Source organism: Bufo bufo, chromosome 6 (assembly GCF_905171765.1).
Source record: "Bufo bufo chromosome 6, aBufBuf1.1, whole genome shotgun sequence".
Taxonomy (NCBI): Eukaryota; Metazoa; Chordata; class Amphibia; order Anura; family Bufonidae; genus Bufo; species Bufo bufo.
Window position 1 is genome coordinate 12418152 of NC_053394.1, and position 23598 is coordinate 12441749.

Here is a 23598-nt window from a genome sequence, read left to right on the forward strand (position 1 = left end):
CTTGGACGGAGAAAATACTGCAGCATGCTGCGGTATTTTCTCCGTTCAAAATTCCAGAACACTTGCTAGAATGCCGGATCCAGCACTAAGGCCCCTTTCACACGGGCGAGATTTCCGCGCCCATTCATTTCTATGGGGCTGTGCACACTTGTGCGTTGTGTGAAAATCGCAGCATGCTCCTCTTTGTGCGTTTTTCATGTAACACAGGCCCCATAGAAATGGAATGGGGTTGCGTGAAAATCGCAAGCATCCGCAAGCAAGTGCGGATGCGGGGACCCGATCATTATTATTTCCCCTTATAACATGGTTATAAGGGAAAATAATAGCATTCTTGATACAGAATGCTTAGTACAATAGCGCTGGAGGGGTTAAAATTTTTTTTAACTCACCTTAATCCACTTGTTCTCGCAGCCGGCTTCTCTTCTGTCTTCATCTGTGAGGAATATGACCTTTGATGACGTCACTGCGCTCATCACATGGTCCATCACATGATCTTTTACCATGGTGATGGACCATGTGATGGACCATGTGATGAGCGCAGTGAAGACACAGATGAAGACAGAAGAAATGCTGGCTGCGCGAACAAGTGGATTAAGGTGAGTTAAAAAAAAATAATTCTTTTTTTTTAACCCCTCCAGCCCTATTGTACTATGCATGCTGTATTCAGAATGCTATTATTTTCCCTTATAACCATGTTATAAGGGGAAATAATACAATCTACACTACAACTAACCCAAACCTGAACTTCTGTGAAGAAGTTCGGGTCTGGGTACCACAGTCGGTTTTTTATAACGCGCGTGCAAAACACATTGCACCCGCGAGATAAAAACTGAACATCGGAACGCAATCGCAGTCAAAACTGACTGCAATTGCGTACCTACTCGTGCGGGTTTGCCGTAATGCACCGGGACGCATCCGGACCTAATCCGGACACGCTCGTGTGAAAGAGGCCTAAGTGTTCTGGAAAAATCTATCCGGTTTTGCGGTCTGTGCATGCGCAGACCTTTAAAAATTTGAAAAAGATAAATACCGGATCCGTTTTTCCAGATGACAACCATAGAGACGGATCCAGTATTGCAATACATTTGTGAGACGGATCCGTCTACAAATAGTATCCGTTTGCATGCAGCGGGCAGTTCGGGCGACGCTAGTGTGAAAGTATTTACCCGACGATCTCTTGGAAATGATAACATTGTAAATTATACGTTTCAGCTTTACGAAATCTGCTTGATGCTGCTGCCAAGATTATTTTATTTTTAAGCAGAGATGTTGCAATCCTGAGCAATCTGTATTATAATAACAATGCGGTAAATGCTTCTCAGAGATAATTGTATAAAACTCTGCAAAATTGGTTTCTGGAGGATTGAATCCCCCGCATACAATAAGTATTAGCGCGCACAGAAGAAGGGGCCCTACAGTAAAGATGAGATTCAGACCCGATTATGCCGCTGGTGCTAGCAAGCGAGTGGTTATGTGTATAAGGACTTAAGCCTACTGTGTTATAAAGGAGTCAGTTTTGCCTTTGTGTCAGTTGTCACTTTAGTTTGCATTCTGTTCATGCTGTGCGTGGATCTTTCACATCCATATACAATGCATAGATAATACATAAGAATTGCTATCACCCCCCTGACCTACATTGCACACAAGGGGGTAGCTATAGGGGGCATAGGGGTATCAATTACACCCGGGCCCAAAATCTGCTCCTCCCTATTAGTGATGGTAGGTGTGGGCCCTTGTAAAGGTTCTGCATTGGGTCCCAGGTGCTTTAAAGGGGTTATCCAAACCCTATAATGCCCCTCAAAGTGACGGGCACCTCATACAGGTTATACTTACCTCGCTCCTCGGCACCCACGTTGCTCCTGACACCGGCACGATGCATTTCCCAGTTGCGTGGATCAAAACAACCAGCGACGGGGCGGTGGGGTTTGGGTATGTCGCTAGGAAGGCTCATCCCTATTGACTACCCCCCTGTCGCCGGATGTTTTGATCCACGCGGCGGCTGTGCAGAGATCCGGAGGAACACAGGCGCCGGCGAGCAGATAAGTATAACCTGGGCATTTTGGGGGGGATAACCCCTTTAAGCTTCGCCTCTGATTCTTAGTCTTTATTTCCTCTATATAGAGCATTAAAGAAATTGGACAGGGTCAGAAAACTATGGATGAAACAGCGCCCCCAGCCTGGGCATGGGTTGTGTCTGGTATTGCAGCTCAGCTCTATTGAAGTGAATGGGGAGAGCTGCAATACCGCACATGGACAGGTGTGGCGCTGTATTTCCAAAAACCCTATTTTTTCTGTCGTCTCTATGTTGTATAGGCACCTTTAATATCTCCTTACAGGTCACATATACCTGGTGCATCCAATATGGACGTGAACTTCTATAACAACCATAGAGACGATTCTACAATATTCTGTTTGAAACTTTGTTTCTTTTTATGGGACAGGTTTTTCGGCGTCATTGTGACATACACATAGGTTTGTATTTCTTTTACATCATTACATTACTGGGTAAATACATTTATTGCAGATTTTGCTACAATTAAGGGAATTTCTGATTTCCGCTGTATCCTCATAATTAAACATCGATAAGCCACGGGGGCAGGAAGTGGTTAAACTCTTGACCTCCCCCCTTCCCAAGGAAATCGTACCCTTTGACCCCTCTGTTTAGCTCTTCTAAACATTCCCGCGGTGGGGACCTACAGCTGACACGCCGCACCTGCCCTCTGTGTACTTACAGAAGGTTCATTCTCAGGAGCAGATAGTTACACAAACTCCTGAGAGATTTTCTGCCACGATGGAGCCGATTGCCGTTCATTGTTCTCAGGCCGTTGAGAATGTTTGAACAAGATCAGTTTCCAGAACTTATTTTTCCCCTTCCAGTTGAGTGACGGACCCGTGGCGTGACAAGTAGCGATGGCATGTCAAACCGCCGTTGTGTTAGGCCGGCATGAATGGAGTACTTAACCTCTGTGGAAGGGGTTTCCTATGCAATAGTGAAGGGGATCCAAAGGACTATCCCTCCAATAAATCCTAAATGGACACATTCATAAACCTTCCTATAAACCCAAGACTCTCCAGTCGGCTCCTCTTGGGTTTATAGGATGCTTGTGCAGAGGTGGAGCTTTTAGCAAATAAGCAACACCCATGAGTAGATGTCCCATCTCCATAGGACCAATGCCACTCACAATGGCCCAGTAAGGGCTCGTTCAACGGTCCGTATACGGAACCATTCATTTCAATGGTTCCGCCCAAAAAATGGAATGTACTCCGTATGCATTCCGTTCCGTTGAAAGATAGAACATGTCCTATTATTGCCCGCAAATCACGTTCCGTGGCTTCATTCAAGTCAATGGGTCCGCAACAAAAAAAAAAAACATATACAGAATGTACTCCGTATGTCTTCCGTATCCGTTCCGTTTTTGCGGAACCATCTTTTGAAAATGTTATGCCCAGCCCAATTTTTTCTATGTAATTACTGTATACTGTATATGCCATACGGAAAAACGGAACGGGATCGGAAACACTACTGTAAAAAAAAAAAAAAAGGAAAAACCGATCCGGCATAAACGATCCGCAAAACACTGAAAAAGACATACGGTTGTGTGAACGAGCCCCGTCACCAGCCATATCTTCTGACAGCTACGGGGAAAGAGCTGCAGCAGAAAGGACACGCTCCCTGAGCTGCCAAGCTGAAGACAATCTAGCATAACAATTGGAGAAATGAATGATGAGATCTCTGGACCCGTGTGAGGTACAGGGCTGGTTCTAGCTTTGTTATTATACTCACTTATATAGCGCTAACATATTCCGCAGCGCTTTACAGGCGTTAGCATCAAGCTGTCCCCAATGGGGCTCACCACCCCTATCAGTATGTCTTTGGAGTGTGGGAGGAAACCCGGAAACCCACGTAAACAGGGGGAGATCATACAAACTCCATGCAGTTGTTGTCCATGGGATTTAGGGCTGCAGTAAAGGATTATTTTAGCAATCGAGTATTCTACCGATTATTTTTGCGATTAATCGAGTAATCTAATAAGAAAAAATTCATTGCTATTTTCACACTAGCGGCAGCGACGTCCGGCAGGCTGTTCCATCGGGTGGACAGCCTGTTGGATCTGTCCTAGTGAACGTGTGCCCCCGGACTGCCGCTCCGTACCCATTGACTATAATGGGGGCAGAGTTCCAGCGGAGGCACGGCAGTGCACGGCGAGAGGCTGCTGGAATAAATGTCGGACATGTCGTAGTTTTGTTCTGGCAGCCTCTCGCCATGCGCTGCCGTGCCTCTGCCAGAACTCCGCCCCCATTATAGTCAATGGGTACGGAGCGGCAGTACGGGGGCACACGTTCACTAGCGGCAGGACGGATCTGACAGGCTGTTCACCCACTGTTCACAGCTTCCCCCCTAAATGCCATCAGCTTGCCCCCCCCTAAGTGCCATCAGCTTGCCCCCTAAGTACCATCAGCTTGCCCCCCTAAGTACAATCAGCTTGCCCCCCTAAGTGCCATCAGCTTGCCCCCCTAAGTGCCATCAGCTTGCCCCCTAAGTACCATCAGCTTGCTCCCCTAAGTACCATCAGCTTGCCGCCCCTAAGTACCATCAGCTTGCCCCCTAAGTGCAATCAGCTTGCCCCCCTAAGTGCCATCAGCTTGCCCCCTAAGTACCATCAGCTTGCCCCCCTAAGTACAATCAGCTTGCCCCCCTAAGTGCCATCAGCTTGCCCCCCTAAGTGCCATCAGCTTGCCCCCTAAGTACCATCAGCTTGCTCCCCTAAGTACCATCAGCTTGCCGCCCCTAAGTACCATCAGCTTGCCCCCTAAGTGCAATCAGCTTGCCCCCCAAGTGCCAGTACTTACCTTTCCTGTAGGGGGTGCCGCTCCACAGCTCCTCCATCTTCTTCTCCGCGCGCTGCACTGCCGCCCTGATGTCACACAGTGTTGGGTCAAGGTGCACGCATACGTGCACTATGTCCGGACGATGTGTCAGGGCTCAAAGTGCAGCGCGGTACGGGCCGGGGGGTGACCACAGAGCGGTAAGTAATAGCAAGCGCTTCACTCCCGCTCTGTGGTCACATGACACAGACGAATCCTCGATGCAAAAAATTTGCATTAAGGATTTTTTGGGGTCTAATTACTCGATTCAATCGAGTAATCGTTTCAGCCCTAGTTAGATTCCAACTGCTGCAAGACACCAGTGCTAACCACTGAGCCACCACTAACCACTGAGCCACCACTAACCACTGAGCCACCACTAACCACTGGGCCACCACTAACCACTGAGCCACCACTAACCACTGAGCCACCACTAACCACTGAGCCACCACTAACCACTTAGCAACCACTAACCACTGAGCCAACGCTAACCACTGAGCCAACACTAACCACTGGACCACCACTAACCACTGAGCCACCACTAACCACTGAGCCACCACTAACCACTGAGCCACCACTAACCACTGGGCCACCACTAACCACTGGGCCACCACTAACCACTGGGCCACCACTAACCACTGAGCCACCACTAACCACTTAGCAACCACTAACCACTGAGCCAACGCTAACCACTGAGCCAACACTAACCACTGGACCACCACTAACCACTGAGCCACCACTAACCACTGAGCCACCACTAACCACTGGGCCACCACTAACCACTGGGCCACGACTAACCACTGAGCCACCACTAACAACTGGGCCACCACTAACCACTGAGCCATCACTAACCACTGAGCCACCACTAATCACTGAGCCACCACTAACCACTGAGCCATCACTAACCACTGAGCCACCACTAATCACTGAGCCACCACGCTGCCAATACTATATGATGTCTGATTTTCATATTTTTACACCAATCATCGAAAAACCCCTTTAAAACAAATGAATGGAAGAGGCCAAGATCATCCTTATTATTTTTATTAATAAGCGTTGAAATTCCCCTTTAAGAACGACGTCTGGCGGGGACAGAGAGCGCCCACCATCTCATCACTACATTGTCATCTTCTCATGGTTCACTTCAGGTTCTCATTTCCACATTAATTATTTAGGGACAATTCCAGCCAGGAGTGAAGATTCAATTATAGGAGACTTTCCAGCGGTTGTCGTACTTCTTTCACGGTTGAAGGATTGCCCTCAGTCTGAGGTTCTCCACACAGTAGAGCCGTGTCAGTCAGCAGTTCTCTTGTATCCAACCAGGGAGAACTGGATGACCATGTAGAGTGTGAAGACCTGTGGGTCCGGTGGGACTGGTCGCTAATAGAGAGGGAGTTTCCAAAAAGTTTTCAAATCCAAAGCAGTCCCTCCCATATGAGCCGCTTGGCAGTGTAGACTGTGGGGGCACAATAACTATAACCATTGTTTATTACACAATTCTCGTAGACGTATCAGCAGCAGGAACCAAGGCCTCCTTTTAGATGAGGCAGCCTGCGACATTCATAGACTTCGCATCCGTCACATGGCAGATACCGGCACACCTCTGCCTCTAATAACTTCTATTTCTTGATATGAAATTATGTATTACTTCTCCGAAGCTGTTCCATAATGTCCTAAGCATTTATAATTACACAGGACAAGTTCCTAAAAATAAGTGACAGGTAATATTAAAGATTATAACATCAAGAGCCAACTCCCTTCTGAGAAGGATATATATACACATTACAATAGAAACCAGGACAATGACATCACCACAGTGTGGAGAAAAACACTGTCACAACTGTAACAAGACCACGGCTCGCTTTTCTCCGATTTTATGTGGAGCAGTATTATAGTAGTTATATTCTTGTACATAGGAGCAGTATTATAGTAGTTATATTCTTGTACATAGGATGCAGTATTATAGTAGTTATATTCTTGTACATAGGAGCAGTATTATAGTAGTTATATTCTTGTACATAGGAGCAGTATTATAGTAGTTATATTCTTGTACATAGGAGGCAGTATTATAGTAGTTATATTCTTGTATATAGGAGGCAGTATTATAGTAGTTATATTCTTGTATATAGGAGCAGTATTATAGTAGTTATATTCTTGTACATAGGAGGCAGTATTATAGTAGTTATATTCTTGTACATAGGAGGCAGTATTATAGTAGTTATATTCTTGTACATAGGAGCAGTATTATAGTATTTATATTCTTGTACATAGGAGCAGTATTATAGTAGTTATATTCTTGTACATAGGAGGCAGTATTATAGTAGTTATATTCTTGTATATAGGAGGCAGTATTATAGTAGTTATATTCTTGTATATAGGAGCAGTATTATAGTAGTTATATTCTTGTACATAGGAGGCAGTATTATAGTAGTTATATTCTTGTACATAGGAGCAGTATTATAGTAGTTATATTCTTATACATAGGAGCAGTATTATAGTAGTTATATTACTGTACATAGGAGCAGTATTATAGTAGATATATTCTTGTACATAGGAGCAGTATTATAGTAGTTATATTCTTGTACATAGGAGCAGTATTATAGTAGTTATATTCTTGTACATAGGAGCAGTATTATAGTAGTTATATTCTTCTACATAGGAGCAGTATTATAGTAGTTATATTCTTATACATAGGAGCAGTATTATAGTAGATATATTCTTGTACATAGGAGCAGTATTATAGTAGTTATATTCTTGTACAGAGCAGTATTATAGTAGTTATATTCTTATACATAGGAGCAGTATTATAGTAGATATATTCTTGTACATAGGAGCAGTATTATAGTAGTTATATTCTTGTATAGAGCAGTATTATAGTAGATATATTCTTGTGCATAGGAGCAGTATTATAGTAGTTATATTCTTGTACATAGGAGCAGTATTATAGTAGTTACATTCTTGTACAGAGGAGCAGTATTATAGTAGTTATATTCTTGTACATAGGAGCAGTATTATAGTAGTTATATTCTTGTACATAGGAGGCAGTATTATAGTAGTTATATTCTTCTACATAGGAGGCAGTATTATAGTAGTTATATTCTTCTACATAGGAGCAGTATTATAGTAGTTGTATTCTTGTACATAGGAACAGTATTATAGTAGTTATATTCCTGTACATAGGAGCAGTATTATAGCAGTTATATTATTGTACATAGGAGCAGTATTATAGTAGTTATATTCTTGTACATAGGAGCAGTATTATAGTAGTTATATTCTTGTACATAGGAGCAGTATTATAGTAGTTATATTCTTGTACATAGGAGCAGTATTATAGTAGTTATATTCTTGTACATAGGAGCAGTATTATAGTAATTATATTCTTGTACATAGGAGCAGTATTATAGTAGTTATATTCTTGTACATAGGAGTAGTATTATAGTAGTTATATTCTTGTACATAGGAGCAGTATTATAGTAGTTATATTCTTGTACATAGGAGCAGTATTATAGTAGTTATATTCTTCTACATAGGAGCAGTATTATAGTAAATATATTCTTGTACATAGGAGCAGTATTATAGTAGTTATATTCTTGTACAGAGCAGTATTATAGTAGTTATATTCTTGTACATAGGAGCAGTATTATAGTAGTTATATTCTTGTACATAGGAGGCAGTATTATAGTAGTTATATTCTTTTACATAGGAGGCAGTATTATAGTAGTTATATTCTTGTACATAGGAGCAGTATTATAGTAGTCTTATTCTTGTACATAGGAACAGTATTATAGTAGTTATATTCTTGTACATAGGAGGCAGTATTATAGTAGTTATATTCTTTTACATAGGAGGCAGTATTATAGTAGTTATATTCTTGTACATAGGAGCAGTATTATAGTAGTCTTATTCTTGTACATAGGAGGCAGTATTATAGTAGTTATATCCTTGTACATAGGAGCAGTATTATAGCAGTTATATTATTGTACATAGGAGCAGTATTATAGTAGTTATATTCTTGTACATAGGAGCAGTATTATAGTAGTTATATTCTTGTACATAGGAGGCAGTATTATAGTAGTATATTCTTGTACATAGGAGCAGTATTATAGTAGTTATATTCTTGTACATAGGAGGCAGTATTATAGTAGTTATATTCTTGTACATAGGAGGCAGTATTATAGTAGTTATATTCTTGTACATAGGAGAAGTATAATAGTAGTTATATTCTTGTACATAGGAGCGGTATTATAGTAGTTATATTCTTGTACATAGGAGCAGTATTATAGTAGTTATATTCTTGTACATAGGAGCGGTATTATAGTAGTTATATTCTTGTACATAGGAGCAGTATTATAGTAGTTATATTCTTGTACATAGGAGCAGTATTATAGGAGTTATATTCTTGTACATAGGAGCAGTATTATAGTAGTTATATTCTTGTACATAGGAGGCAGTAATATAGTAGTTATATTCTTGTACATAGGAGCAGTATTATAGTAGTTATATTCTTGTACATAGGAGCGGTATTATAGTAGTTATATTCTTGTACATAGGAGCAGTATTATAGGAGTTATATTCTTGTACATAGGAGCAGTATTATAGTAGTTATATTCTTGTACATAGGAGGCAGTAATATAGTAGTTATATTCTTGTACATAAGAGCAGTATTATAGTAGTTATATTCTTGTACATAGGAGGCAGTATTATAGTAATTATATTCTTGTACATAGGAGGCAGTATTATAGTAGTTATATCCTGGTACATAGGAGCAGTATTATAGTAGTTATATTCTTGTACATAGGAGGCAGTATTATAGTAGTTATATTCTTGTACATAGGAGCAGTATTATAGTAGTTATATTCTTGTACATAGGAGCAGTATTATAGTAGTTATATTCTTGTACATAGGAGGCAGTATAATAGTAGTTATATTCTTGTACATAGGAGCAGTATTATAGTAGTTATATTCTTTGCCAATTTTCTTTTTATTTAAACAGCAGCAAAATGTTACAAGAAGATACAGATTACTTCTTAACAAGTACAAGTAATGTTTGAATAATCACATCATCAAACAGTATGCATGTACATATCGTCATTTGTTTGAAATAAAGATTGATATGCAATCATGGGACAAACAGGATGATAGGAACCAGAAAATTTGTCAGGCTCCTAATGTGGCCAAAAAGGTGTTCCTAGGGATCACAATAACACGTAGACAAGGGTAGACAGAAGACAACATGTAGGTTGATATGCAGGCAACATGTAAGGAGGAAAGGGGGGGGAGAGAAGGTCGCTGTGAGAAAGTTGGAAAGCTCAGAGGATCAAGCAAAGCCACGAAAAAGCTTCCAGGGTTGCCATACCTTTAGGAATTTCTGGCGGTTTTTTTAAGACGGTATATCTGGTCTGCTTTATCCAACCATTCCGCTTGTGACGGGGGTCTATCTGATTTCCATTTCAGCGGCACAAGTAGTCTAGCTGCTGTGAGTAGCATCGTGGGTAAATTAGCTTTTGACGGGGTAAAGGTTTGGTTTGGGCACCAGAGTAGTACTAGTTTAGGGTCCAATACCAATGGATATTGTGGGGAACATACTCGATTAATAGTAGTTTCAACTTGGAGCCAGAAGGGGCATATGTTTATGACAGCTCCACCAAATGTGAGACAGTGATCCCTGTTCAGTGCCGCACCTCCAACATACATCAGGTATGGAAGGGTTTAATTTGTGGAGAAATACAGGCGTTTTATACCATCTGGTCATGAGTTTGAAGGAGTTCTCCTGCACTATTACACATTGTGAGAAGCCATGGGAGTTGGTTAAAATAGCTGCTTTTTCAGGAGCCGAAAATTTAGTCGAAAGCTCCATTTCCCATGCAGTCATATGCGACATAGTTGGCGGGGCGGCTGAGAGAAGGAGCTTGTACATTTTGGATAGAGCTTTTGAAGCAGGGAAGGGTGTCCTCACACGTTCTTCAAGCCACGTTGGTGGAGTGTTATGGGGGGGAGGCATCTCGAGCTTCTTAATGTCCTTAAGGAAGCCCAGTGTCTGCAGGAAAGACGCTCTTTTCACCAGTGGCATATCTAGTATGGTTGCCAATCCAGCTCCCCGTTTTGGTTTCTGATATTTTCTAGTGAGTGATTGTGAAGAAGTGACCAAGTGACCTTAATGTATAAACAGGTTATGTAGTGAGTGCAGAACCGCATCACCACATACAGAACAAATACTGAGAGAGGCACTACGCCGCTATGTAGAGAGCAATTACCGATCGTGGCAGCGCCTCTCCACTCACAGAGCAAGCACCCAGAGCGGCACTACACCTCCACTCCCAGATCAAGCAGCGAGCGCAGCGCCTCCCGCACACACAAGGCATGCGATCCGGCGCAGCCAGGCAGAGACCCGATCAAGGAGTGGACCCTTGCTAGTGACGAGAGAGAAAGAAGGTGCCCCAGGATCAGAGAAGGCTAACAGAGGAGGCCATGCAAGCATAAAGCCCTGCCTGGACGCTGTTGCTTTCGGTCATCAACGGAACAATAGTAGGGAAGGGGCAACAGGAGGATAATCCTCCAATGTGGGGGAACCTGAACGATTAACCCTGAAAGTCCCGGCAATGCGACTCACAGTATACCCGATCGGCAACAGGCTTGTGTATAAAGCCAGTCCTCCTCTGTAATCAGGTGCCTCTGGAGGAAAGGGATCCTGGAGCTCCTTTTCTAGACCTGGATGTTCCGGGCGAGCTCTGAGGCAATCCCAGGTTCTTCTGTGATGACGATGGCAGATCTCCCTCCAGAGGTAAGGGCAGCCACGATAGTATGGGTAGCGGCTCCATGTTCAATGCAGGCCACACTCTTTCTAGGTCGTCCGGCGAGTGGACAGTGAGCCTCTTCCCGTTAATCCAGACGGCCAGGCCAAACGGTAAGAGCCAGGTGTATTGGATGCCTTTCTCACGCAGGGCCTCTAAGAGTGGCTTCAGGATGCGCCGCTTGGCTAACGTCGAGGGGGCGACATCTTGGTAAAACTGGATCTCTTCACCCCCATAGGTAACCGGGTGGTTTTCTCTGGCCGCTTACAGGATTTGTGCGGTATCCACAAAAGATAGAAGTCCGCAAATGATGTCTCGCGGAGGCTCTCCCTGTTTGGGCTTAGGTCGTAGCGCTCGATGGATGCGCTCTATGACCACGCTTGCAGCTCTCTCCGGACCTAGCAGGGATTGGAAGATTTCCATGGCGACCTTCCTCAAGGATTCAGGCGCGTACAGCTCGGTGAGCTGTTTAATTCTTATGTTTTTCCTCCTGCTCCGATTCTCCTGATCTTCTATGAGGAGGAGAGATCTGTTGATATACTCCGTGTGTTGAGCGGAGCGCGAGGACATGATTTCAGTTAGGGTCCCCATATCGGCCTGCCTGGCCTCCAGACCCTCGACCCTGCTATTCATCTGGCGCAGGTCAGATTTAATGTCGGCCAATTCTTCCATGATGGTTCGCATGGCTTGGAATATGGTCTTTTTTAAGAAGGCCTTGGTGATGAGGGATGTTGCAGGATCTCCATGATCACTCCCTGTCAGGCTCTCCAGATCGGAAGCTGGGTCCCCTGTGTTTCCCGCTCTCAGCGCCATGATGGGGTCAGTAGCAGCTACCCGGTCGGTCTGAGGTTTCCAGTATTTCTGCAGGTCAGACTGACTTCCCATCAACTTTAGGGTACTGGGGGGGGGGGGGGTCCCTTGAGCGTTCCTTGCTGTGTTTTCCCATCTTTGGGATAATTCTGTTCGCTATTAACGGCAGTTTAGAGGTGTTTTAAGCAGGAGCAGCAGTCTCACACGTCCATCTCAGTCGGTGGCTAGGCTCCGCCCCCCCATAGTAGTTATATTGTTGTACATAGGAGCAGTATTATAGCAGTTATATTCTTGTACATAGGAGGCAGTATTATAGTAGTTATATTCTTGTACATAGGAGGCAGTATTATAGTAGTTATATTCTTGTACATAGGAGCAGTATTATAGTAGTTATATTCTTGTACATAGGAGGCAGTATTATAGTAGTTATATTCTTGTACATAGGAGCAGTATTATAGTAGTTATATTCTTGTACATAGGAGCAGTATTATAGTAGTTATATTCTTGTACATAGGAGCAGTATTATAGTAGGTATGTTCTTGTACATAGGAGGCAGTATTATAGTAGTTATATTCCTGTACATAGGAGCAGTATTATAGTAGTTATATTCTTGTACATAGGAGCAGTATTATAGTAGTTATATTCTTGTACATAGGAACAGTATTATAGTAGTTATATTCTTGTACAGAGGAGCAGTATTATAGTAGTTATATTCTTGTACATAGGAGGCAGTATTATAGCAGTTATATTCTTGTACATAGGAGCAGTATTATAGTAGTTATATTCTTGTACATAGGAGCAGTATTATAGTAGTTATATTATTGTACATAGGAGGCAGTATTATAGTAGTTATATTCTTGTACATAGGAGCAGTATTATAGTAGTTATATTCTTGTACATAGGAGCAGTATTATAGTAGTTATATTCTTGTACATAGGAACAGTATTATAGTAGTTATATTCTTGTACAGAGGAGCAGTATTATAGTAGTTATATTCTTGTACATAGTAACAGTATTATAGTAGTTATATTCTTGTACATAGGAGGCAGTATTATAGTAGTTATATTCTTGTACATAGGAGCAGTATTATAGTAGTTATATTCTTGTACATAGGAACAGTATTATAGTAGTTATATTCTTGTACAGAGGAGCAGTATTATAGTAGTTATATTCTTGTACATAGGAGCAGTATTATAGTAGTTATATTCTTGTACATAGGAGGCAGTATTATAGTAGTTATATTCTTGTACATAGGAGCAGTATTATAGTAGTTATATTCTTGTACATAGGAGCAGTATTATAGTAGTTATATTCCTGTACATAGGAGCGGTATTATAGTAGTTATATTCTTGTACATTGGAGCAGTATTATAGTAGTTATATTCTTGTACATAGGAGCAGTATTATAGTAGTTATATTCTTGTACATAGGAGGCAGTATTATAGTAGTTATATTCTTGTACATAGGAGCAGAATTATAGTAGTTATATTCTTGTACATAGGAGCAGTATTATAGTAGTTATATTCTTGTACATAGGAGGCAATATTATAGTAGTTATATTCTTGTACATAGGAGCAGTATTATAGTAGTTATATTCTTGTACATAGGAGCAGTATTATAGTTGTTATATTCTTGTACATAGGAGCAGTATTATAGTAGTTATATTCTTGTACATAGGAGCAGTATTATAGTTGTTATATTCTTGTACATAGGAGCAGTATTATAGTAGTTATATTCTTGTACATAGGAACAGTATTATAGTAGTTATATTCTTGTACATAGGAGGCAGTATTATAGTAGTTATATTATTGTATATAGGAGGCAGTATTATAGTAGTTATATTCTTGTACATAGGAGTAGTATTATAGTAGTTATATTCTTGTACATAGGAGCAGTATTATAGTAGTTATATTCTTGTACATAGGAGGCAGTATTATAGTAGTTATATTCTTGTACATAGGAGCAGTATTATAGTAGTTATATTCTTGTACATAGGAGCAGTATTATAGTAGTTATATTCTTGTACATAGGAGGCAGTATTATAGTAGGTATATTCTTGTACATAGGAGCAGTATTATAGTAGGTATATTCTTGTACATAGGAGCAGTATTATAGTAGGTATATTCTTGTACATAGGAGCAGTATTATAGTAGTTATATTCTTATACATAGGAGCAGTATTATAGTAGTTATATTCTTGTACATAGGAGCAGTATTATAGTAGTTATATTCTTGTACATAGGAGGCAGTATTATAGTAGTTATATTCTTGTACATAGGAGCAGTATTATAGTAGTTATATTCTTGTACATAGGAGCAGTATTATAGTAGTTATATTCCTGTACATAGGAGCGGTATTATAGTAGTTATATTCTTGTACATTGGAGCAGTATTATAGTAGTTATATTCTTGTACATAGGAGCAGTATTATAGTAGTTATATTCTTGTACATAGGAGGCAGTATTATAGTAGTTATATTCTTGTACATAGGAGCAGAATTATAGTAGTTATATTCTTGTACATAGGAGCAGTATTATAGTAGTTATATTCTTGTACATAGGAGGCAATATTATAGTAGTTATATTCTTGTACATAGGAGCAGTATTATAGTAGTTATATTCTTGTACATAGGAGCAGTATTATAGTTGTTATATTCTTGTACATAGGAGCAGTATTATAGTAGTTATATTCTTGTACATAGGAGCAGTATTATAGTTGTTATATTCTTGTACATAGGAGCAGTATTATAGTAGTTATATTCTTGTACATAGGAACAGTATTATAGTAGTTATATTCTTGTACATAGGAGGCAGTATTATAGTAGTTATATTATTGTATATAGGAGGCAGTATTATAGTAGTTATATTCTTGTACATAGGAGTAGTATTATAGTAGTTATATTCTTGTACATAGGAGCAGTATTATAGTAGTTATATTCTTGTACATAGGAGGCAGTATTATAGTAGTTATATTCTTGTACATAGGAGCAGTATTATAGTAGTTATATTCTTGTACATAGGAGCAGTATTATAGTAGTTATATTCTTGTACATAGGAGGCAGTATTATAGTAGGTATATTCTTGTACATAGGAGCAGTATTATAGTAGGTATATTCTTGTACATAGGAGCAGTATTATAGTAGGTATATTCTTGTACATAGGAGCAGTATTATAGTAGTTATATTCTTATACATAGGAGCAGTATTATAGTAGTTATATTCTTGTACATAGGAGGCAGTATTATAGTATTTATATTCCTGTACATAGGAGCAGTATTATAGTAGTTATATTCTTGTACAGAGGAGCAGTATTATAGTAGTTATATTCTTGTACATAGTAACAGTTTTGTAGTTGTTATATTCTTGGACATAGGAGGCAATTTTTATTAGTAAAAACAAGCAAAAATACAAAACTACATTTCAGAATCAGAACGAACAAACAATTATTTAACTGAAATCATACATATCTTCTAAAGAATACATTTATAATAACTTTAACTCAAAAAGTCCATCACAATATAAATGTGAAAAAGGATTAATAAATAAACATAATTTCAGGATAAATAAGCCAAAATGACTCCAAATACACATTCCTCCATAGTTTTTCATTCTCACCCTTCCTCCTAACCTCTATATATCTGATCCACCTTGGTTCTGACAGGATGAGGTTTACGGCTTTCACATGCTTGAAGGGCTCACTGTGGATGGACACTCTCGTTCTTGTATGCCAGTGGTAATATTTGATGGTGGTAATAATCAGATGCATGGTCCCCCGGTCAATGTCAGCTACCTGTGATGTTACACCATAGATGATGTCTGAGTAGGTTAGAGACTGCAGCCTTGGGATTTTTAGCTTGCTGGTTATCCGCTGCCATATCTGTCGCCCTCCCCAGCGCCTGGTTATAAAATGTTCCATAGTCTCCTCCTGACAGCCCACAGCCCAAGGAGCACATGCGATCTGGGACACTCAGAAATTTTAAATTGCCTCTGACAAAAAGTTTCCCATGCAATGACAGCCAGGCAATGTCAAAAAACTTTGCAGGAAGCCTCGGTCCATTGAGGATTTTAGACTTTCTTGCAAGGTGGCCGTTGTGCAGTCTTTCAGTGCTGGCTGCAGGTAATAGAAGGTCCTACAGATCCTGATATAGAGATCCTTCCTGGTGTTAGTCTCCAGATAAACCTTATCTATTGCCCATTTTTTCAAGCACTTTAGACCATATTCCAGATACTGGGGCAGGTAGTCACAAGTCAATCAACCCCTCTTGAGAATGCTGCCTCGCACCCAAGACTCTGCAAAATGCAATATCCAGTCCCTGACACTGTTCACCCACAGGGGACTGTTGTTTGAGTCCAGGCAACCAAAATTAACTTTTAGAAACATGGAGTCAAAGAAAACCCTTGGATTTATCATATCCAGCCCACCCTCTCTCCTCTGTAGGTAGGTGATCCCTCTTTTTACCGTGTTCAACCTGTTCCCCCACAAAAGTTGGAAGAACAGACTAAAGAGCCTAGCCATGAAAGGTTCTGGCAAAGGAAAGACAACAGAGATATACAAGAAGAAAGGGACCAGATAAGTCTTCAACATAGTAACCCTTTCTCTATAGGTCAGCCTCCAGTTCTTCCATCGCTGAACCTTTGCATTTCCGGATTCCATCTTTTCTTCCCAATTTAGTTTGGCATTATCATCCCTCCAAAATTTGACCCCTAGGATTTTAATATGAGTCAAAGCCTTTGAAAATTGTGGCAGATCAAAGACAGGATCAGTACTTAAAGTCCAGAGACCTTGACTCTTCTCAAGGTTGACCAGAGACCCAGAGGCCTCTGAGTAACTTCTGATGGCTGCTGAGAACATCTGCACCTCACGAGGCTCAGATATCACTACATTCACATCATCCGCGTAGGCAACTACTTTCAAAGGCAAGCAGCGGGGGGACCGGCCCCCCCTGAAAATCTCACTCCTGCAGTGACCTCAGTAACGGGTCTAAGGCAAACACATACAGCAGTGGACTCAACGGGCAACCCTGTCTCACCCCTGCCTCTACTTCAAAAGTGTCCCCTTGCCAACCATTGACCAGAGGAAAGCTCTTCGCCTCACAATATAAAGTTTTTAGCCAATCAATAAATTGTCCCGGAAAACCGTACTTTGACAGTGGCCCATAGATACTCATGATCTACTCTGTCAAAGGCTTTAGCCTGGTCAAGACCAACAACATATCTCCCACACTTCAGAGCTTTACATCTCTCAAACATCTCCCTTATCGAGATGACTGCTCCAGAGATGTTCCGCCTGTTTACTGTGCCGAACTGACAGCCTGCCAACAGTGCCCTGGACAAACAGACTAATCTAGAGAACAGAATTTTTGCCAGAATCTTCCTGTCAACATTCAAGAGGGCAATTGATGTCACTAGGTTCTTTACCTTTAGACAGCAGAATTAACAAGGACACCCTCATGGATGGAGGCATCAGGTGATTTTCTAGACAGGTTTTGTACACATCCATGAGGATTGGAGCCAAGAGGTCCCTAAATTTATTTTAAAATCCTGCTGTTATACCATCTGGACCTGGTGCCTTCTTCAGATGTAACTGATCAATAGCCACTTTAACCTCCTCCACTGTTAATTCTTCTGTCAAAGGAGAAAAATCCACATCATTAGTATCAGGGCCTGGAGTTGTCTCCAAGAATTGAGCCAATTCTTTCTTTACCCAAAACCTTCTTCTGAAACAAGTTCACCATAGTAAGATCTCACCACCTCCAGGTTACCCTCCCGAGATTCCTGTAAAACACCTTGGGAGTCAGTGAGACCTGTGACTGATTTATTAGCCACATGTTATTAGCCATATATTTAATGATCTTGTAGAAGGCTTGCATAGTAAAATATCAATTTTCGCAGATGACACTAAACTGTGTAAAGTAATTAACACTGAAGAGGACAGTATACTGTATATATACTACAGATGACAGTATACTGTGTATATACTACAGAGGACAGTATACTGTATATATACTACAGAGGACAGTATACTGTATATATACTACAGAGGACAGTATACTGTGTATATACTACAGAGGACAGTATACTGTATATATATACTACAGAGGACAGTATACTGTATATATACTACAGAGGACAGTATACTACTACAGAACGATCTGGATAGATTGGAGGCTTGGGCAGAGAAGTGGCAGATGAGGTTTAACACTGACAAATGTAAAGTTATGCACATGGGAAGGAATAATGCAAGTCACCCGTACATACTAAATGGTAAAACACTCGGTAACACTGACATGGAAAAGGATCTAGGAATTTTAATAAACAGCAAACTAAGCAGTAAAAACCAGTGTCAGGCAGCTGCTGCCAAGGCCAATAAGATAATGGGTTGCATCAGAAGGGGCATAGATGCCCGTGATGAGAACATAGTCCTACCACTTTACAAATCACTAGTCAGACCACACATGGAGCACTGTGTACAGTTCTGGGCTTCTGTGAACAAGGCAGACATAGCAGAGCTGGAGAGGGTCCAGAGGAGGGCAACTAAAGTAATAACTGGAATGGGGACTACAGGACCCGGAAAGATTATCAACATTAGGGTTATTCACTTTAGAAAAAAGACGACTGAGGAGAGATCTAATTACTATGTATAAATATATCAGGGGTCAGTACAGAGATCTCTCCCATCATCTATTTATCCCCAGGACTGTGACTGTGACGAGGGGACATCCTCTGCGTCTGGAGGAAAGAAGGTTTGTACACAAACATAGAAGAGGATTCTTTACGGTAAGAGCAGTGAGACTATGGAGCTCTCTGCATGAGGAGGTGGTGATGGTGAGTACAATACAGGAATTCAAGAGGGGCCTGGATGTGTTTCTGGAGTGTAATAATATTACAGGCTATGGCTACTAGAGAGGGGTCGCTGATCCAGGGAGTTATTCTGATGCCTGATTGGAGTAGGGAAGGAATTTTCTATTCCCCTAAAGTGGGGAAAATTGTCTTCTACCTCACAGTTTTTTTTTTGCCTTCCTCTGGATCAACTTGCAGGATGACAGGCCGAACTGGATGGACAGATGTCGGCCTTATGTACTATGTTACTATGTTACTTTGTTTCCTGCAATTATCAAAGGGATCAGGAGCCCCCAAGGACCCATAATCCCGTTCAAGAACCAGGGAGGTGTACCTGCTGTACTGATACTGCCTTATCTCAGATTTCAGTTGGTCAATCTTTTGTTTGTCATCCCCACCCGCCGAATACAGTGACTCATATTCTTTCCGCAGCCTGAGATATTGGCGATACTTACTCTTCCCTCTTTTAACTGACAGTCTCTTTAAGAAGGATCTGATCTCCTCTTTGACGTCCTCCCACCAGTCAGCCATGTTGTTCTAAAAGTCCACTCTCTGTAGCTGAACTTGAATAAGTGAGTGGACACAATCCTGGACATAGACATCATCCAGGATGCTGGAATTAAGCCTCCATAGCCCCCTACCAATATCAGAGCGTTTAGTGGCTCCCAAGAAGAAAACCAAAGCCAGGTGGTCAGAGTAGAGGTCAACCTTCTCACTCATCCCGCTAACAGTCTCTGTAGGATTCACAAACGCCATGTCTATTCTACTGCTCCTGTCAGAACAGGAATATGTGGTTTGGCTTCCTACCACCTAGTGAAAAGACATCACTTAGACCAGCCTGCAATATTATGTTATGTAAGACTCTGGAGTCTCTGACCACCGCTCTGCCCGAGGACCTGTCACCCGATGACAAAGTAACATTAAAGTCCCCCGCCATCACCACAGGTATAGAAGCGAAAAGATATTACTTCATGCCATTAAACAGCTGGATTCTCTCAGCCACTGTCTGTGGGCCGTAGATGTTAATGAAGCGGAGCCGTCTACCATGGATGGTCACTTCCAGCACCAGGCACTTCCCCATAGCTACCTCCGTTAACCTGTGCCCAGTCACGTCATTGGTATTAAACAATATGGCCACCCCGGCATAAGGCTCCACAGCCAATGACCAGTAAGAAGGACCAGACCGCCATTCACTCTCAGCCTCACGTAGATGCCCTAAGGTGGTCAAAAGTGTCTGCTGTAGAAAGATGACATCTGCATCTAGATATCTGAGGTGATCGTTTACCGCGTGTCTGGTCCTTCTTACTTTGATGCTGTTCACATTGCTTGAAGCAACTTTTAGAGAAAACCCAGCCATCATAAGACTACAGAGAAAGAAAGAGCAGATAAGTGACTCCCATCATCATAGGTCAGAATCAGAGGCTCCCTGCCTACCACGAGTCTCCATATCTGACTCTATAGGAGCTTCTACAGAAGGGGGCTTCTTCTTTGTTGGGGGGTCCCCTGTGTCTGCTTCACATTCATTATCTATTCTCTGCAGCTCTTGCTCATAATCACCTCAGACTCTGATAAAGCCTCATATCTGTTTGATAGGACCATGACTCCTCCTGCACCGTTACTGACTTTTATCCTGGTGTTTTGGCCCAGGTTATGTTCCTCCTCAGACTTAGGCCTCATGCACACGACCGTATGTGTTTTACGTTCCGTATGGCATCCGTTTTTTGTGTGGATCCATAATTGTAACAATGCCTATACTTGTCAGTAAAACGGACAAGAATAGGACATGTTCTATTTTTTTTGCGGGGTCATGGAACGGACATACGGATGCGGATACCACACGGTGTGCTGTCCGCATTTTTTGCGGACCCATTGAAATGAATGGGGTCTCATCCAATCCGCAAAAAAAAAACTGAACGGACACGGAAACAAAATACGTTTGTGTGAATATAGCCTTACGGGAAGACTTAGCTTTTTTCCTTCTTTTGTTCCTCTTCGCCTCTTCATATACAGAAGGTGATACAGGGGAGGCTTCCTGAGGCTGGTCCTGAGTGACCACCTCCATGGTGCCCTGTGTTCTCTGAAGGCTGAGGTTCGGGTGCTGTCTCACCTGACCCCTGCTGTACCTCTTGCCTTGTCAGTATGGTCCCTGACATCAAAGCCTCCTCCTCTATAGCGTCTGCGGCCTCCACTAATTCTTCATCTAGAAGCTCCCTGCATACGTTATGCCAGGCATCTGGGCAATCCTTATGTGAGTGGCCTATCTGTCCGCAGAGATTGCATCTAACATTCTTACACGTTGCACTTAGATGGCCAAGCTCACCGCACAGGTTGCACTTGACCACTGTGCACACATTTGCCACATGACCAACTTTGCCACATTTGAAGCACTTCCTAGGTTGTCCAGGATAGAAGCAGACGCCTTTCTCTCTACCAATAAAGAAGGAGTTAGGGAGATGTAAGGTAATGTTATTGTGTTGGCGCAGCTTCACCAGCACCTTCCACCCTCCAGTCCAGACACCGTCATCGTCCCTGTTCTTGATGAGGTCAGACACAAGGTCACAGTGCCTCCGGAGCCAAACCACAATGTCCTGGGGAGGAACAGATTCATTCCAGAAGATGACATTGACAATAACTGTGTCTGGCTTGGAAATAGGAATGAAAATGAATTTATTCCAGCCATCTGTGTCCCTCAACCTGGCAAAGTTTGCCCAGAACCTATCCAGACTAGACATGAGCTTAAAGCGGACATCATAGCCCTGTCGATCTGGTAGGTTTATCACTGCCAGGATGTCCGCTGGAGCAAACCCCATCTGGTGGCACAGAAGGTCCCTCACCACAAACCTCCTATCTGGGAGGTCTTCTTTGGTGCCTCGGTGTTTAAACCTCACCACGTTCCTCCTCTTAAATGTCTGGCCTGTATAGCCTGCACTGGAGGTGAAGGATGGAGCGGCTCCAGGGTTTCTGGGAGGATCCTGATGGGGCTCACTTCCCTGTGTATTGGGGTGCGTGTCTGTACTAGAGGGGCCTGAAGGAGGCTCACTTCCCTGAGTATTGGGGTGCGTGTCTGCACTAGAGGGGCCTGAAGGAGGCTCACTTCCCTGAGTACTGGGGTGCGTGTCTGCACTAGAGGGGCCTGAAGGAGGCTCACTTCCCTGAGTATTGGGGTGCGTGTCTGCACTAGAGGGGCCTGATGGGGGCTCACTTCCCTGAGTATTGGGATGCGTGTCTGCACTAGAGGGGCCTGACGTGGGCTCACTTCCCTGAGTATTGGGGTCAGTGTCTGCACTAGAGGGGCCTGATGGGGGCTCACTTCCCTGAGTATTGGGGTGCGTGTCTGCACTAGAGGGACCTGAAGGAGGCTCACTTCCCTGAGTATTGGGGTCAGTGTCTGCACTAGAGGGGCCTGACGGAGGCTCACTTCTCTGAGTATTGGGGTGCGTGTCTGCACTAGAGGGGCCTGATGGGGGCTCACTTCCCTGAGTATTGGGGTACGTGTCTGCACTAGAGGGGCCTGATGGGGGCTCACTTCCCTGAGTATTGGGGTCAGTGTCTGCACTAGAGGGGCCTGAAGGAGGCTCACTTCCCTGAGTATTGGGGTGCGTGTCTGCACTAGAGGGGACTGTCTCATCCTGTGTGGATTTTGTTAAGGGGGGAAATTACACACATCATTCTGTACACTTTCCTGCCCCCGTCCACCTCTATATCCTCCTCAGATGACTGCATATCCCACACAGACTGTACGTTATCCCCAGCCCCCGACCCCTCAGGTACATTATCACTGTCCCTTGTCTGTGCCCCAGTAACAGAGCTCTCCTGCGTCTCCGCATCACCCTGACCTATGGATAGATGTTCACTGTCCTGCTATTGGACTGTCTCTGCTGGGACTTGTGGTGCCACAGCTCCATGATGTTGCTCAGGGACAGCTGAAGGTGTTTGCGGCTGCCCTTGCCCACCTCCCTTCTGGAAAGAGAAGCTTGCAGGCTTCAGGATTGGTTGTGTCACTCGCCGGGGCTCATCTGGGGACACGGACCCTGATTGTGCTCTAGAGGAGCGGGATCCAGAGTCACTGTTCTGTCTCTGCTGTGAGAAGCGTTCCTGGTTTCTGTAGGACTCGGCCAGGGGCCCCATCCTCTCCAGGACACAGTCCATCTCCTTCACCACCTCCGCCAGCTCTATGCTCAGTGAGTGCAGCTTGGTATCATACAAGGTGTTACTATCGGGGTGCGCAGTTTTCAGATTATATAGACGGTCTATCTGCATCTGCAGCAGTTGTTTGTGGTGCTTTAACTCCCCCAT